This window comes from Canis aureus, chromosome 29 (genome assembly GCF_053574225.1).
Source record: "Canis aureus isolate CA01 chromosome 29, VMU_Caureus_v.1.0, whole genome shotgun sequence".
Lineage (NCBI taxonomy): Eukaryota > Metazoa > Chordata > Mammalia > Carnivora > Canidae > Canis > Canis aureus.
Genome location: NC_135639.1, coordinates 43796403 through 43811514, shown reverse-complemented (window position 1 = coordinate 43811514; position 15112 = coordinate 43796403).

The following is a 15112-nucleotide window of genomic DNA, read 5'->3' as shown; positions in this document are numbered from 1 at the left end:
GCTACATACTAAGTTCCATATGTGAGAAGGTAGCTGAACGCCTTGTCCAAAATCATCTTACTGCTGAGAGTTGAGCTCACCCTCAGTCCCTCACAGTTCCACACTGCCTGCAGAGTGAGTTTCCCACGTCTTCACCAGAGACTTTTGCCAGAATCTTCTGAGACGCAAGTTAACAATGCACACCTGGACGGTCTCTCCAGGTGCAGTAGAGTGGTAATCTGGGAACCTCCTTACTCAGAATACTGCTACCTTCACACTGTCATAAGAATGCAGCTAGTTGAGAGCTGGCTTCTAGGCATGCTTCCCTGTGAGAGCTGAGGACAGGGCAGAACCCTCCCGCATCCTGCCTGACTGTAGACGTACCTGCTAACCTCCTTATGTTAGTGGCTGGGATGGGTTGTGGGAAAAGCATGTGTAAGCATTGGGCCTGAACTCCCGTGTATCTGAGTTGAATACAGCGATTTCCAACATCCTTCTTCAATAGGAGTGTAGCTAGGTTCCAACTCCCATGTCCCAGTGGGTAGCAGACATCTGCCTCCCATGCATACACACTTCTGAGAGTTGAGCTTATGGCCTGTAACCCTACATCCTGCCTGCCGCTACCTTTCGCTTCCAAAAGGCCTAGGCTCGCTGCTTGACGCAAGTGTTGGGAGAGGTAACTGGAATCTCCCGGCACACAAGACGAGTGCCTCCAAGCTCAATCAAGCGATTTCCTAGTAATTCCTGGGGTAGACTGGTGCTACATACTAAGTTCCATACGTGAGTAGGTAGTTGAACGCCTTGTCCAAAAACATCTTACTTCTGAGAGTTGAGCTCACCCTCAGTCCCTCACAGTTCCACACTGCCTGCAGAGTGAGTTTCTCACGTCTTCAACAGAGACGTTTGCCAGAGGCTTCTGAGACGCAAGTTAACAATGCAGACCTGGAGGGTATCTCCAGGTGCAGTAGAGTGGTAATCTGGGAACCTCCTGTCTCAGAATACTGCTACCTTCACCCTGCCATAAGAATGCAGCTAGTTGACAGCTGGCTTCAAGGCATGCTTCCTGTGAGAGCTAAGGACAGGGCACAACCCTCCCGCATCCTGCTTGACTGTAGAAGGAGCTGCTAACGTCCTCATGTTAGTGGCAGGGAAAGGTTGTGAGAAAAGCATGTGGAATCGTTGTGCCTGAACCCACGTGTATCTGAGTTGAATACAGCGATTTCCAAAGTCCTTCTTCATCAGAGTGTACAGCTAGGTTCCCACTCGCATGTCCGTGTAGGTAGCAGACATCTGCCTCCCATGCATACCCACTTCTGAGAGTTGAGCTTATGGCCTGTAACCCTACCTCCTGCCTGCAGCTACCTTTCGCTTCCAAAAGGCCTAGGCTCGCTGCTTCACCGAAGTGTTGGGAGAGGTAACTGGAATCTCCCGGCACACAAGACGAGTGCCTCCAAGCTCAATCCAGCGATTTCCCAGTAATTCCTGTGGTAGGCTGGTGCTACATACTAAGTTCCATATGTGAGAAGGTAGCTGAACGCCTTGTCCAAAATCATCTTACTGCTGAGAGTTGAGCTCACCCTCAGTCCCTCACAGTTCCACACTGCCTGCAGAGTGAGTTTCCCACGTCTTCACCAGAGACTTTGCCAGAGGCTTCTGAGACGCAAGTTAACAATGCACACCTGGACGGTCTCTCCAGGTGCAGTAGAGTGGTAATCTGGGAACTTCCTTACTCAGAATACTGCTACCTTCACACTGTCATAAGAATGCAGCTAGTTGAGAGCTGGCTTCTAGGCATGCTTCCATGTGACAGCTGAGGTCAGGGCAGAACCCTCCCACATCCTGCCTGACTGTAGACGTAGCTGCTAACCTCCTTATGTTAGTTGCTGGGCGAGGTTGGGGGAATAGCATGTATAAGAATTGAGCCTGATCTCACGTGTAGCTGAGTTGAATACAGCGTTTTCAAACGGCCATCTTCAATCAGTTTGTAGCTAGGTTCCTACTCCCATGTACTAGTGGGTAGCAGACATCTGCCTCCCATGCTTACTTCTGAGAGTTGAGCTTATGGCCTGTACCTCCATATCCTGCCTGCAGGTACCCTTGGCTTCTAAAAGGCCTAGACCCGCTGCGTGACGGCAGTGTTGGGAGAGGTAATTGGAGTCTCCAGGCACACAAGTCTAGTGCCCCCAAGCTCAATCCAGCGATTTCCTAGAATTCCTGTGGTAGACTGGTGCTACATACTAAGTTCCATATATATGAGAATGTAGCTAACGCCTTGTCCAAAAGCATCTTACTTCTGAGAGTTGAGCTCACCCTCAGGCCCTCAGAGTTCCACACTGCCTGCAGAGTGACTTTCGCACGTCTTCACCAGAGACGTGTCAAAGTCTTGTGAGACGCAACTTAACAATGCAGACCTGGACGGTATCTCCAGGTGCAGTACAGTGGTAATCTTGGAACCTCCTGACTCAGAATACCTGCCTGCAGCTACCTTTCGCTTCCAAAAGGCCTAGGCTCGCTGCTTCACCGAAGTGTTGGGAGAGGTAACTGGAATCTCCCGGCACACAAGACTAGTGCCTCCAAGCTCAATCCAGCGATTTCCCAGTAATTCCTGGGGTAGACTGGTGCTACATACTAAGTTCCATATGTGAGAAGGTAGCTGAACGCCTTGTCCAAAATCATCTTACTGCTGAGAGTTGAGCTCACCCTCAGTCCCTCACAGTTCCACACTGCCTGCAGAGTGAGTTTCCCACGTCTTCACCAGAGACTTTTGCCAGAATCTTCTGAGACGCAAGTTAACAATGCACACCTGGACGGTCTCTCCAGGTGCAGTAGAGTGGTAATCTGGGAACCTCCTTACTCAGAATACTGCTACCTTCACACTGTCATAAGAATGCAGCTAGTTGAGAGCTGGCTTCTAGGCATGCTTCCCTGTGAGAGCTGAGGACAGGGCAGAACCCTCCCGCATCCTGCCTGACTGTAGACGTACCTGCTAACCTCCTTATGTTAGTGGCTGGGATGGGTTGTGGGAAAAGCATGTGTAAGCATTGGGCCTGAACTCCCGTGTATCTGAGTTGAATACAGCGATTTCCAACATCCTTCTTCAATAGGAGTGTAGCTAGGTTCCAACTCCCATGTCCCAGTGGGTAGCAGACATCTGCCTCCCATGCATACACACTTCTGAGAGTTGAGCTTATGGCCTGTAACCCTACATCCTGCCTGCCGCTACCTTTCGCTTCCAAAAGGCCTAGGCTCGCTGCTTGACGCAAGTGTTGGGAGAGGTAACTGGAATCTCCCGGCACACAAGACGAGTGCCTCCAAGCTCAATCAAGCGATTTCCTAGTAATTCCTGGGGTAGACTGGTGCTACATACTAAGTTCCATACGTGAGTAGGTAGTTGAACGCCTTGTCCAAAAACATCTTACTTCTGAGAGTTGAGCTCACCCTCAGTCCCTCACAGTTCCACACTGCCTGCAGAGTGAGTTTCTCACGTCTTCAACAGAGACGTTTGCCAGAGGCTTCTGAGACGCAAGTTAACAATGCAGACCTGGAGGGTATCTCCAGGTGCAGTAGAGTGGTAATCTGGGAACCTCCTGTCTCAGAATACTGCTACCTTCACCCTGCCATAAGAATGCAGCTAGTTGACAGCTGGCTTCAAGGCATGCTTCCTGTGAGAGCTAAGGACAGGGCACAACCCTCCCGCATCCTGCTTGACTGTAGAAGGAGCTGCTAACGTCCTCATGTTAGTGGCAGGGAAAGGTTGTGAGAAAAGCATGTGGAATCGTTGTGCCTGAACCCACGTGTATCTGAGTTGAATACAGCGATTTCCAAAGTCCTTCTTCATCAGAGTGTACAGCTAGGTTCCCACTCGCATGTCCGTGTAGGTAGCAGACATCTGCCTCCCATGCATACCCACTTCTGAGAGTTGAGCTTATGGCCTGTAACACTACCTCCTGCCTGCAGCTACCTTTCGCTTCCAAAAGGCCTAGGCTCGCTGCTTCACCGAAGTGTTGGGAGAGGTAACTGGAATCTCCCGGCACACAAGATGAGTGCCTCCAAGCTCAATCCAGCGATTTCCCAGTAATTCCTGGGGTAGACTGGTGCTACATACTAAGTTCCATATGTGAGAAGGTAGCTGAACGCCTTGTCCAAAATCATCTTACTGCTGAGAGTTGAGCTCACCCTCAGTCCCTCACAGTTCCACACTGCCTGCAGAGTGAGTTTCCCACGTCTTCACCAGAGACTTTGCCAGAGGCTTCTGAGACGCAAGTTAACAATGCACACCTGGACGGTCTCTCCAGGTGCAGTAGAGTGGTAATCTGGGAACCTCCTTACTCAGAATACTGCTACCTTCACACTGTCATAAGAATGCAGCTAGTTGAGAGCTGGCTTCTAGGCATGCTTCCATGTGACAGCTGAGGTCAGGGCAGAACCCTCCCACATCCTGCCTGACTGTAGACGTAGCTGCTAACATCCTTATGTTAGTTGCTGGGCGAGGTTGGGGGAATAGCATGTATAAGAATTGAGCCTGAACTCACGTGTAGCTGAGTTGAATACAGCGTTTTCAAACGGCCATCTTCAATCAGTTTGTAGCTAGGTTCCTACTCCCATGTACTAGTGGGTAGCAGACATCTGCCTCCCATGCTTACTTCTGAGAGTTGAGCTTATGGCCTGTACCTCCATATCCTGCCTGCAGGTACCCTTGGCTTCTAAAAGGCCTAGACCCGCTGCGTGACGGCAGTGTTGGGAGAGGTAATTGGAGTCTCCAGGCACACAAGTCTAGTGCCCCCAAGCTCAATCCAGCGATTTCCTAGAATTCCTGAGGTAGACTGGTGCTACATACTAAGTTCCATATATATGAGAATGTAGCTAACGCCTTGTCCAAAAGCATCTTACTTCTGAGAGTTGAGCTCACCCTCAGGCCCTCAGAGTTCCACACTGCCTGCAGAGTGAGTTTTCCACGTCTTCACCAGAGACTTTTGCCAGAATCTTCTGAGACGCAAGTTAACAATGCACACCTGGACGGTCTCTCCAGGTGCAGTAGAGTGGTAATCTGGGAACCTCCTTACTCAGAATACTGCTACCTTCACACTGTCATAAGAATGCAGCTAGTTGAGAGCTGGCTTCTAGGCATGCTTCCCTGTGAGAGCTGAGGACAGGGCAGAACCCTCCCGCATCCTGCCTGACTGTAGACGTACCTGCTAACCTCCTTATGTTAGTGGCTGGGATGGGTTGTGGGAAAAGCATGTGTAAGCATTGGGCCTGAACTCCCGTGTATCTGAGTTGAATACAGCGATTTCCAACATCCTTCTTCAATAGGAGTGTAGCTAGGTTCCAACTCCCATGTCCCAGTGGGTAGCAGACATCTGCCTCCCATGCATACACAGTTCTGAGAGTTGAGCTTATGGCCTGTAACCCTACATCCTGCCTGCCGCTACCTTTCGCTTCCAAAAGGCCTAGGCTTGCTGCTTGACTGACGCAAGTGTTGGGAGAGGTAACTGGAATCTCCCGGCACACAAGACGAGTGCCTCCAAGCTCAATCAAGCGATTGCCCAGTAATTCCTGGGGTAGACTGGTGCTACATACTAAGTTCCATACGTGAGTAGGTAGTTGAACGCCTTGTCCAAAAACATCTTACTTCTGAGAGTTGAGCTCACCCTCAGTCCCTCACAGTTCCACACTGCCTGCAGAGTGAGTTTCTCACGTCTTCAACAGAGACGTTTGCCAGAGGCTTCTGAGACGCAAGTTAACAATGCAGACCTGGAGGGTATCTCCAGGTGCAGTAGAGTGGTAATCTGGGAACCTCCTGTCTCAGAATACTGCTACCTTCACCCTGCCATAAGAATGCAGCTAGTTGACAGCTGGCTTCAAGGCATGCTTCCTGTGAGAGCTAAGGACAGGGCACAACCCTCCCGCATCCTGCTTGACTGTAGAAGGAGCTGCTAACGTCCTCATGTTAGTGGCAGGGAAAGGTTGTGAGAAAAGCATGTGGAATCCTTGTGCCTGAACCCACGTGTATCTGAGTTGAATACAGCGATTTCCAAAGTCCTTCTTCATCAGAGTGTACAGCTAGGTTCCCACTCGCATGTCCGTGTAGGTAGCAGACATCTGCCTCCCATGCATACCCACTTCTGAGAGTTGAGCTTATGGCCTGTAACCCTACCTCCTGCCTGCAGCTACCTTTCGCTTCCAAAAGGCCTAGGCTCGCTGCTTCACCGAAGTGTTGGGAGAGGTAACTGGAATCTCCCGGCACACAAGACTAGTGCCTCCAAGCTCAATCCAGCGATTTCCCAGTAATTCCTTGGGTAGACTGGTGCTACATACTAAGTTCCATATGTGAGAAGGTAGCTGAACGCCTTGTCCAAAATCATCTTACTGCTGAGAGTTGAGCTCACCCTCAGTCCCTCACAGTTCCACACTGCCTGCAGAGTGAGTTTCCCACGTCTTCACCAGAGACTTTGCCAGAGGCTTCTGAGACGCAAGTTAACAATGCACACCTGGACGGTCTCTCCAGGTGCAGTAGAGTGGTAATCTGGGAACCTCCTTACTCAGAATACTGCTACCTTCACACTGTCATAAGAATGCAGCTAGTTGAGAGCTGGCTTCTAGGCATGCTTCCATGTGAGAGCTGAGGTCAGGGCAGAACCCTCCCACATCCTGCCTGACTGTAGACGTAGCTGCTAACATCCTTATGTTAGTTGCTGGGCGAGGTTGGGGGAATAGCATGTATAAGAATTGAGCCTGAACTCACGTGTAGCTGAGTTGAATACAGCGTTTTCAAACGGCCATCTTCAATCAGTTTGTAGCTAGGTTCCTACTCCCATGTACTAGTGGGTAGCAGACATCTGCCTCCCATGCTTACTTCTGAGAGTTGAGCTTATGGCCTGTACCTCCATATCCTGCCTGCAGGTACCCTTGGCTTCTAAAAGGCCTAGACCCGCTGTGTGACGGCAGTGTTGGGAGAGGTAATTGGAGTCTCCAGGCACACAAGACTAGTGCCTCCAAGCTCAATCCAGCGATTTCCTAGAATTCCTGTGGTAGACTGGTGCTACATACTAAGTTCCATATATATGAGAATGTAGCTAACGCCTTGTCCAAAAGCATCTTACTTCTGAGAGTTGAGCTCACCCTCAGGCCCTCAGAGTTCCACACTGCCTGCAGAGTGAGTTTCGCACGTCTTCACCAGAGACGTTTGTCAAAGTCTTGTGAGACGCAACTTAACAATGCAGACCTGGACGGTATCTCCAGGTGCAGTACAGTGGTAATCTTGGAACCTCCTGACTCAGAATACCTGCCTGCAGCTACCTTTCGCTTCCAAAGGCCTAGGCTCGCTGCTTCACCGAAGTGTTGGGAGAGGTAACTGGAATCTCCCGGCACACAAGACTAGTGCCTCCAAGCTCAATCCAGCGATTTCCCAGTAATTCCTGGGGTAGACTGGTGCTACATACTAAGTTCCATATGTGAGAAGGTAGCTGAACGCCTTGTCCAAAATCATCTTACTGCTGAGAGTTGAGCTCACCCTCAGTCCCTCACAGTTCCACACTGCCTGCAGAGTGAGTTTCCACGTCTTCACCAGAGACTTTTGCCAGAGGCTTCTGAGACGCAAGTTAACAATGCACACCTGGACGGTATCTCCAGGTGCAGTAGAGTGGTAATCTGGGAACCTCCTTACTCAGAATAGTGCTACATTCACACTGTCATAAGAATGCAGCTAGTTGAGAGCTGGCTTCTAGGCATGCTTCCCTGTGAGAGCTGAGGACAGGGCAGAACCCTCCCGCATCCTGCCTGACTGTAGACGTACCTGCTAACCTCCTTATGTTAGTGGCTGGGATCGGTTGTGGGAAAAGCATGTGTAAGCATTGGGCCTGAACTCCCGTGTATCTGAGTTGAATACAGCGATTTCCAACATCCTTCTTCAATAGGAGTGTAGCTAGGTTCCAACTCCCATGTCCGAGTGGGTAGCAGACATCTGCCTCCCATGCATACACACTTCTGAGAGTTGAGCTTATGGCCTGTAACCCTACATCCTGCCTGCCGCTACCTTTCGCTTCCAAAAGGCCTAGGCTCGCTGCTTGACGCAAGTGTTGGGAGAGGTAACTGGAATCTCCCGGCACACAAGACGAGTGCCTCCAAGCTCAATCAAGCGATTTCCTAGTAATTCCTGGGGTAGACTGGTGCTACATACTAAGTTCCATACGTGAGTAGGTAGTTGAACGCCTTGTCCAAAAACATCTTACTTCTGAGAGTTGAGCTCACCCTCAGTCCCTCACAGTTCCACACTGCCTGCAGAGTGAGTTTCTCACGTCTTCAACAGAGACGTTTGCCAGAGGCTTCTGAGACGCAAGTTAACAATGCAGACCTGGAGGGTATCTCCAGGTGCAGTAGAGTGGTAATCTGGGAACCTCCTGTCTCAGAATACTGCTACCTTCACCCTGCCATAAGAATGCAGCTAGTTGACAGCTGGCTTCAAGGCATGCTTCCTGTGAGAGCTAAGGACAGGGCACAACCCTCCCGCATCCTGCTTGACTGTAGAAGGAGCTGCTAACGTCCTCATGTTAGTGGCAGGGAAAGGTTGTGAGAAAAGCATGTGGAATCGTTGTGCCTGAACCCACGTGTATCTGAGTTGAATACAGCGATTTCCAAAGTCCTTCTTCATCAGAGTGTACAGCTAGGATCCCACTCGCATGTCCGTGTAGGTAGCAGACATCTGCCTCCCATGCATACCCACTTCTGAGAGTTGAGCTTATGGCCTGTAACCCTACCTCCTGCCTGCTGCTACCTTTCGCTTCCAAAAGGCCTAGGCTCGCTGCTTCACCGAAGTGTTGGGAGAGGTAACTGGAATCTCCCGGCACACAAGACGAGTGCCTCCAAGCTCAATCCAGCGATTTCCCAGTAATTCCTGGGGTAGACTGGTGCTACATACTAAGTTCCATATGTGAGAAGGTAGCTGAACGCCTTGTCCAAAATCATCTTACTGCTGAGAGTTGAGCTCACCCTCAGTCCCTCACAGTTCCACACTGCCTGCAGAGTGAGTTTCCCACGTCTTCACCAGAGACTTTGCCAGAGGCTTCTGAGACGCAAGTTAACAATGCCCACCTGGACGGTCTCTCCAGGTGCAGTAGAGTGGTAATCTGGGAACCTCCTTACTCAGAATACTGCTACCTTCACACTGTCATAAGAATGCAGCTAGTTGAGAGCTGGCTTCTAGGCATGCTTCCATGTGAGAGCTGAGGTCAGGGCAGAACCCTCCCACATCCTGCCTGACTGTAGACGTAGCTGCTAACATCCTTATGTTAGTTGCTGGGCGAGGTTGGGGGAATAGCATGTATAAGAATTGAGCCTGAACTCACGTGTAGCTGAGTTGAATACAGCGTTTTCAAACGGCCATCTTCAATCAGTTTGTAGCTAGGTTCCTACTCCCATGTACTAGTGGGTAGCAGACATCTGCCTCCCATGCTTACTTCTGAGAGTTGAGCTTATGGCCTGTACCTCCATATCCTGCCTGCAGGTACCCTTGGCTTCTAAAAGGCCTAGACCCGCTGTGTGACGGCAGTGTTGGGAGAGGTAATTGGAGTCTCCAGGCACACAAGACTAGTGCCTCCAAGCTCAATCCAGCGATTTCCTAGAATTCCTGTGGTAGACTGGTGCTACATACTAAGTTCCATATATATGAGAATGTAGCTAACGCCTTGTCCAAAAGCATCTTACTTCTGAGAGTTGAGCTCACCCTCAGGCCCTCAGAGTTCCACACTGCCTGCAGAGTGAGTTTCGCACGTCTTCACCAGAGACGTTTGTCAAAGTCTTGTGAGACGCAACTTAACAATGCAGACCTGGACGGTATCTCCAGGTGCAGTACAGTGGTAATCTTGGAACCTCCTGACTCAGAATACCTGCCTGCAGCTACCTTTCGCTTCCAAAAGGCCTAGGCTCGCTGCTTCACCGAAGTGTTGGGAGAGGTAACTGGAATCTCCCGGCACACATGACTAGTGCCTCCAAGCTCAATCCAGCGATTTCCCAGTAATTCCTGGGGTAGACTGGTGCTACATACTAAGTTCCATATGTGAGAAGGTAGCTGAACGCCTTGTCCAAAATCATCTTACTGCTGAGAGTTGAGCTCACCCTCAGTCCCTCACAGTTCCACACTGCCTGCAGAGTGAGTTTCCACGTCTTCACCAGAGACTTTTGCCAGAGGCTTCTGAGACGCAAGTTAACAATGCACACCTGGACGGTATCTCCAGGTGCAGTAGAGTGGTAATCTGGGAACCTCCTTACTCAGAATAGTGCTACCTTCACACTGTCATAAGAATGCAGCTAGTTGAGAGCTGGCTTCTAGGCATGCTTCCCTGTGAGAGCTGAGGACAGGGCAGAACCCTCCCGCATCCTGCCTGACTGTAGACGTACCTGCTAACCTCCTTATGTTAGTGGCTGGGATGGGTTGTGGGAAAAGCATGTGTAAGCATTGGGCCTGAACTCCCGTGTATCTGAGTTGAATACAGCGATTTCCAACATCCTTCTTCAATAGGAGTGTAGCTAGGTTCCAACTCCCATGTCCCAGTGGGTAGCAGACATCTGCCTCCCATGCATACACACTTCTGAGAGTTGAGCTTATGGCATGTAACCCTACATCCTGCCTGCCGCTACCTTTCGCTTCCAAAAGGCCTAGGCTCGCTGCTTGACTGACGCAAGTGTTGGGAGAGGTAACTGGAATCTCCCGGCACACAAGACGAGTGCCTCCAAGCTCAATCAAGCGATTTCCTAGTAATTCCTGGGGTAGACTGGTGCTACATACTAAGTTCCATACGTGAGTAGGTAGTTGAACGCCTTGTCCAAAAACATCTTACTTCTGAGAGTTGAGCTCACCCTCAGTCCCTCACAGTTCCACACTGCCTGCAGAGTGAGTTTCTCACGTCTTCAACAGAGACGTTTGCCAGAGGCTTCTGAGACGCAAGTTAACAATGCAGACCTGGAGGGTATCTCCAGGTGCAGTAGAGTGGTAATCTGGGAACCTCCTGTCTCAGAATACTGCTACCTTCACCCTGCCATAAGAATGCAGCTAGTTGACAGCTGGCTTCAAGGCATGCTTCCTGTGAGAGCTAAGGACAGGGCACAACCCTCCCGCATCCTGCTTGACTGTAGAAGGAGCTGCTAACGTCCTCATGTTAGTGGCAGGGAAAGGTTGTGAGAAAAGCATGTGGAATCGTTGTGCCTGAACCCACGTGTATCTGAGTTGAATACAGCGATTTCCAAAGTCCTTCTTCATCAGAGTGTACAGCTAGGTTCCCACTCGCATGTCCGTGTAGGTAGCAGACATCTGCCTCCCATGCATACCCACTTCTGAGAGTTGAGCTTATGGCCTGTAACCCTACCTCCTGCCTGCAGCTACCTTTCGCTTCCAAAAGGCCTAGGCTCGCTGCTTCACCGAAGTGTTGGGAGAGGTAACTGGAATCTCCCGGCACACAAGACGAGTGCCTCCAAGCTCAATCCAGCGATTTCCCAGTAATTCCTGGGGTAGACTGGTGCTACATACTAAGTTCCATATGTGAGAAGGTAGCTGAACGCCTTGTCCAAAATCATCTTACTGCTGAGAGTTGAGCTCACCCTCAGTCCCTCACAGTTCCACACTGCCTGCAGAGTGAGTTTCCCACGTCTTCACCAGAGACTTTGCCAGAGGCTTCTGAGACGCAAGTTAACAATGCACACCTGGACGGTATCTCCAGGTGCAGTAGAGTGGTAATCTGGGAACCTCCTTACTCAGAATACTGCTACCTTAACACTGTCATAAGAATGCAGCTAGTTGAGAGCTGGCTTCTAGGCATGCTTCCATGTGAGAGCTGAGGTCAGGGCAGAACCCTCCCACATCCTGCCTGACTGTAGACGTAGCTGCTAACATCCTTATGTTAGTTGCTGGGCGAGGTTGGGGGAATAGCATGTATAAGAATTGAGCCTGAACTCACGTGTAGCTGAGTTGAATACAGCGTTTTCAAACGGCCATCTTCAATCAGTTTGTAGCTAGGTTCCTACTCCCATGTACTAGTGGGTAGCAGACATCTGCCTCCCATGCTTACTTCTGAGAGTTGAGCTTATGGCCTGTACCTCCATATCCTGCCTGCAGGTACCCTTGGCTTCTAAAAGGCCTAGACCCGCTGTGTGACGGCAGTGTTGGGCGAGGTAATTGGAGTCTCCAGGCACACAAGACTAGTGCCTCCAAGCTCAATCCAGCGATTTCCTAGAATTCCTGTGGTAGACTGGTGCTACATACTAAGTTCCATATATATGAGAATGTAGCTAACGCCTTGTCCAAAAGCATCTTACTTCTGAGAGTTGAGCTCACCCTCAGGCCCTCAGAGTTCCACACTGCCTGCAGAGTGAGTTTCGCACGTCTTCACCAGAGACGTTTGTCAAAGTCTTGTGAGACGCAACTTAACAATGCAGACCTGGACGGTATCTCCAGGTGCAGTACAGTGGTAATCTTGGAACCTCCTGACTCAGAATACCTGCCTGCAGCTACCTTTCGCTTCCAAAAGGCCTAGGCTCGCTGCTTCACCGAAGTGTTGGGAGAGGTAACTGGAATCTCCCGGCACACATGACTAGTGCCTCCAAGCTCAATCCAGCGATTTCCCAGTAATTCCTGGGGTAGACTGGTGCTACATACTAAGTTCCATATGTGAGAAGGTAGCTGAACGCCTTGTCCAAAATCATCTTACTGCTGAGAGTTGAGCTCACCCTCAGTCCCTCACAGTTCCACACTGCCTGCAGAGTGAGTTTCCACGTCTTCACCAGAGACTTTTGCCAGAGGCTTCTGAGACGCAAGTTAACAATGCACACCTGGACGGTATCTCCAGGTGCAGTAGAGTGGTAATCTGGGAACCTCCTTACTCAGAATAGTGCTACCTTCACACTGTCATAAGAATGCAGCTAGTTGAGAGCTGGCTTCTAGGCATGCTTCCCTGTGAGAGCTGAGGACAGGGCAGAACCCTCCCGCATCCTGCCTGACTGTAGACGTACCTGCTAACCTCCTTATGTTAGTGGCTGGGATGGGTTGTGGGAAAAGCATGTGTAAGCATTGGGCCTGAACTCCCGTGTATCTGAGTTGAATACAGCGATTTCCAACATCCTTCTTCAATAGGAGTGTAGCTAGGTTCCAACTCCCATGTCCCAGTGGGTAGCAGACATCTGCCTCCCATGCATACACACTTCTGAGAGTTGAGCTTATGGACTGTAACCCTACATCCTGCCTGCCGCTACCTTTCGCTTCCAAAAGGCCTAGGCTCGCTGCTTGACGCAAGTGTTGGGAGAGGTAACTGGAATCTCCCGGCACACAAGACGAGTGCCTCCAAGCTCAATCAAGCGATTTCCTAGTAATTCCTGGGGTAGACTGGTGCTACATACTAAGTTCCATACGTGAGTAGGTAGTTGAACGCCTTGTCCAAAAACATCTTACTTCTGAGAGTTGAGCTCACCCTCAGTCCCTCACAGTTCCACACTGCCTGCAGAGTGAGTTTCTCACGTCTTCAACAGAGACGTTTGCCAGAGGCTTCTGAGACGCAAGTTAACAATGCAGACCTGGAGGGTATCTCCAGGTGCAGTAGAGTGGTAATCTGGGAACCTCCTGTCTCAGAATACTGCTACTTTCACCCTGCCATAAGAATGCAGCTAGTTGACAGCTGGCTTCAAGGCATGCTTCCTGTGAGAGCTAAGGACAGGGCACAACCCTCCCGCATCCTGCTTGACTGTAGAAGGAGCTGCTAACGTCCTCATGTTAGTGGCAGGGAAAGGTTGTGAGAAAAGCATGTGGAATCGTTGTGCCTGAACCCACGTGTATCTGAGTTGAATACAGCGATTTCCAAAGTCCTTCTTCATCAGAGTGTACAGCTAGGATCCCACTCGCATGTCCGTGTAGGTAGCAGACATCTGCCTCCCATGCATACCCACTTCTGAGAGTTGAGCTTATGGCCTGTAACCCTACCTCCTGCCTGCAGCTACCTTTCGCTTCCAAAAGGCCTAGGCTCGCTGCTTCACCGAAGTGTTGGGAGAGGTAACTGGAATCTCCCGGCACACAAGACGAGTGCCTCCAAGCTCAATCCAGCGATTTCCCAGTAATTCCTGGGGTAGACTGGTGCTACATACTAAGTTCCATATGTGAGAAGGTAGCTGAACGCCTTGTCCAAAATCATCTTACTGCTGAGAGTTGAGCTCACCCTCAGTCCCTCACAGTTCCACACTGCCTGCAGAGTGAGTTTCCCACGTCTTCACCAGAGACTTTGCCAGAGGCTTCTGAGACGCAAGTTAACAATGCCCACCTGGACGGTCTCTCCAGGTGCAGTAGAGTGGTAATCTGGGAACCTCCTTACTCAGAATACTGCTACCTTCACACTGTCATAAGAATGCAGCTAGTTGAGAGCTGGCTTCTAGGCATGCTTCCATGTGAGAGCTGAGGTCAGGGCAGAACCCTCCCACATCCTGCCTGACTGTAGACGTAGCTGCTAACATCCTTATGTTAGTTGCTGGGCGAGGTTGGGGGAATAGCATGTATAAGAATTGAGCCTGAACTCACGTGTAGCTGAGTTGAATACAGCGTTTTCAAACGGCCATCTTCAATCAGTTTGTAGCTAGGTTCCTACTCCCATGTACTAGTGGGTAGCAGACATCTGCCTCCCATGCTTACTTCTGAGAGTTGAGCTTATGGCCTGTACCTCCATATCCTGCCTGCAGGTACCCTTGGCTTCTAAAAGGCCTAGACCCGCTGTGTGACGGCAGTGTTGGGAGAGGTAATTGGAGTCTCCAGGCACACAAGACTAGTGCCTCCAAGCTCAATCCAGCGATTTCCTAGAATTCCTGTGGTAGACTGGTGCTACATACTAAGTTCCATATATATGAGAATTTAGCTAACGCCTTGTCCAAAAGCATCTTACTTCTGAGAGTTGAGCTCACCCTCAGGCCCTCAGAGTTCCACACTGCCTGCAGAGTGAGTTTCGCACGTCTTCACCAGAGACGTTTGTCAAAGTCTTGTGAGACGCAACTTAACAATGCAGACCTGGACGGTATCTCCAGGTGCAGTACAGTGGTAATCTTGGAACCTCCTGACTCAGAATACCTGCCTGCAGCTACCTTTCGCTTCCAAAAGGCCTAGGCTCGCTGC